The 3,536-nt window shown below is 54.0% G+C and overlaps 1 non-coding gene across 1 annotated transcript; it reads left to right on the forward strand.

Annotated features, from left to right (window-relative positions):
* Positions 1-1,327: 1,327 nt before the first annotated feature.
* On the forward strand, positions 1,328-1,399 carry TRNAC-GCA (transfer RNA cysteine (anticodon GCA)). The gene has a single exon. It is a non-coding gene; the product is annotated as a tRNA-Cys (tRNA).
* Positions 1,400-3,536: the final 2,137 nt, after the last annotated feature.

A 3,536-nucleotide genomic window follows, 5' to 3' on the forward strand; every position in this document is an offset into this window, starting at 1 on the left:
TGTGGAAGTGTGGGGATGTAGGAGTGTGGAGGTGTTGGGGGTAGAGGTGTGGGGGGCCTGTGGAAGTTTGGGGGGGTGGGAACGTGGAAGTGTGGGGGTGTGGGAATGTGGGAGTGTGGGGGTGTGGGACTGTGGGAGTCGGAATGTGGGTGTGTGGGAAAGTGGGAGTGTTGGGTGTGGGAGTGTGGAGGTGTTAGGATGTGGGAGTGTGGAGTGTGGGAGTCTAGAGTGTGGGAGTGTGGGAGCCTGGAGTGTGGGAGTCTGGAGTGTGGGAGTGGGGAGTGTGGGAGTGTTGGAGTGGGGAGTGTGGGAGTGGGGAGTGTGGGAATGTGGGAGTCGGAATGTGGGTGTATAGGAATGTGGGAGTGTTGGGTGTGGGAGTGTGGAGGTGTTAGGTGTGGAAGCGTGGGAGTCTGGAGTATGGGAGCCTGGAGTGTGGGGTGTGGAAGTCTGGAGTATGGGAGTGGGGAGTGTCGGAGTGGGGAGTGTGGGAGTGTGGAAGTGGGGAGTGTGGGAATGTGGGAGTGTGAAACTGGGAGTGTGAAACTGGGAGTGTGAAACTGGGAGTGTGGGGCTATGGGAATGTGGTAGTGTGTGACTCTGGGAGTGGGACTGCGGGATAGTGTGGGATTGGGACAGCGGGAGTGGGAGTGCGGGTGTGGATGTGCGGAAGTGGGAGTGAAATTGGGTGTGGGAGTGAAAATGAAAGTGGGAGTGAAAAGGGAGTGGGAGTGGAAATGTAGTAGAAGCGTGAAAGTGTGGGAGTGTGGGTGTGGGAGTGTGGGGTGGGTGTATGGGGTTGGGAGTGTGGGGATGGGAGTGTGGGGGTGGGAGTATGGGAGTGTAAGATTGGGGGTGTAGGGTTGTGGGAGTGAGTGAGCAAGAGTGGGAATGCGAATGTGGTAGTGGGAGTGGGGGGTGGGAGTGTGGAGTGGGAATGTGGGGGATGGGAGTATGTGGAGTAGAAGTGTGGGGTGGGAGTATGGGAGTGCAGGATTGGGCTGTAGAGATGTGGGTGTGAGTGAGCAAGAGTGTGGGAATGCGAATGTGGGAGTGGGAGCGTGGGAGTGGAAGTGGGCGTGGGTATAAGAATGGGTGTGAGAGCAGGAGTGAGTGGGCGTGGCAGTGGGTGTGAGGAGTTGCGAGTGGGTAAGGATGCAAATGTGGGCGTGAGTGCAGGTGTGGCCACAAGTAGGTACTAATGTAATGGGTATGCGAGTGTGGGCGTGGGGGTTGTATGTGTGTGTGGGCGTGGGTATAGGTGTAAATGGACATGGGTGGTGTGTGTGTGTGATTTGTATGTGTAAAAGGTTACTTTCCAACATGTGGGGGTGTAGCTCAGTGGTAGAGCATTCGACTGCAGATCGAGAGGTCCCCGGTTCAATCCCGGGCGCCCCCTCGTCTCGTTTTCGTCATTTGTGTTTTGTCAGACATCGTAAAGAATCAACGTTTATGAAAGATCAAAGGAAGGTGTTTGGTGAAGAAGCGGAAATTCTAATTACCATGTTAGGATCAATACCATATTTACGTCAGTAACTGTGCAAGAGTGAACAAGTTATTATTGAAATTATTTGGTTCGAGTTTGTGTGTCACATGTGGTGGTGGTGGTGGTGGTGGTGGTGATGGTGATGGTGGTGATGATGATGATGATGATGGTGGTGATGATGATGGTGGTGATGATGGTGGTGATGATGGTGGTGGTGATGATGGTGGTGGTGATGATGGTGGTGGTGATGATGGTGGTGGTGATGATGGTGGTGGTGAGGGTGAGGGTGGTGAGGGTGAGGGTGGTGAGGGTGAGGGTGGTGAGGGTGGTGAGGGTGAGGGTGGTGAGGGTGAGGGTGGTGAGGGTGAGGGTGGTGAGGGTGATGACGACGATGATGATGATGATGATGATGATGATGATGATGATGATGATGATGATGATGATGATGATGATGATGATGATGATGATGATGATGATGATGATGATGATGATGATGATGATGATGATGATGATGATGATGATGATGATGATGATGATGATGATGATGATGATGATGATGATGATGATGATGATGATGGCGGTGGTGGTGGTGGCGGCGGTGTTGGTGATGGCGATAACCATCATCAATATCGTTATTATCACTTTCTTTATCATAATCATCAATTGCGAGACGCGGCCGAGGGACGACGACGACGACGCCGCTGGCTGGCAGCGTCAAAGAATAACTTAAGACGTCTCTTGATCAGAGTCGCTTTACTTGTGCCGGCGACTGTACTCGTCCTTCTCTCCTCGTCTGTTCCGCTTCTCCCGTTCACACGTGGTCCGCACGTGTCCGTCCGCTCCGCCCGCCCGCCCCTGTGTCGTCCAGGCCATTTCTTCGTTTCATTCTACCAAAGGCCGACGGGACATTCTATTCAGCGAAGGGACAATTCAGGGAGAATTCCTCCCCTTCCCTTTCCCCTCCACCTCCTCTTCTCCGCCCCCTCTTCCCCTCCCCTCCTCCCTCTCTTCTCCTCCTCGTCCTCATTTTTCTCCTCCTCCTCCTCTTACTTCTCCTCCTCCTCTTTCTCCTCCTCCTCCTCTTTCTCCTCCTCCTCTTTCTCCTCCTCCTCCTCCTCTTTCTCCTCCTCCTCCTCCTCCTCTTTCTCCTCCTCCTCCTTTTCCTCCTCATCCTCCCCATCTTTTTTTCCTTTGGTATCCTTCCTCTTTCTCGTTCCCTACCTTTCTACCCTACACCTAGTCCTCCTACTCTTCGTCTTCCTTCACCTATTTCGCCTCGTCCTCGACCTCGTCTCCGCCCTCGCCCTCGTCCCAAGCACGTGTCTGGAATGCGGCAGCCCCGCCTTGACCTTCTGGTCCATTCGCCGAAGCCCCGTGACGGTTTCGGACACCTTCCTCTCCGGGCGACGAAGCCCAAGTCACGCGCCGGGGAATCCGAACGCAGCTATCGAGACGATCGGGCGCAAGTTTAATTGCCGTCGGTCTCGTGCGGACCCGCGGACGCTCCAGGGGGATACGCAGTCGGTGTAAACAACAAGTTCGAGTCGTCCTCGGACCGATACAGAACGGAGAACATAACGTGTACACGAGTTTTCTGTAAGCCTACCGTGGTCATCTAAACACAAACACACGCGCGAGCGCGCACACACACACACACACGCACACACACACACACACACATACATGAAGGGGAGTGGGTGGGGGATGGGGGGGTGAGGAAGAATGTATGAGAAAAAATTTGACGCAGCCCGAGGGGATATCTCCCCGTCTTCTCCTTTTCTGCATGAGGGGACGAAGAGGGGGGGTCGCCGAATTTATGAAGCGGCCTTGCTGTGGATGTGCTGTGTCTTGCGACACTGCTTCTGTCCCAGGGCAGTGGACAGGATGCAGGGATGACCCGTCATCCAGGAGGTGCCAAGATGAGAGGGAGGGAGGAGGATGGAGGAGAGTGGAATATATTGGAAATGAAATGGGTGGGAGTGATTTCTATGCCTTTTTCTTTTTGGCTACCCCCCGTGTAAGGGGAAAAAAGCCTTTGTTATAAATATAT

Source organism: Oratosquilla oratoria, chromosome 5, assembly GCF_046742065.1.
Source record: "Oratosquilla oratoria isolate Oo_2021 chromosome 5, ASM4674206v1, whole genome shotgun sequence".
Taxonomy (NCBI): domain Eukaryota; kingdom Metazoa; phylum Arthropoda; class Malacostraca; order Stomatopoda; family Squillidae; genus Oratosquilla; species Oratosquilla oratoria.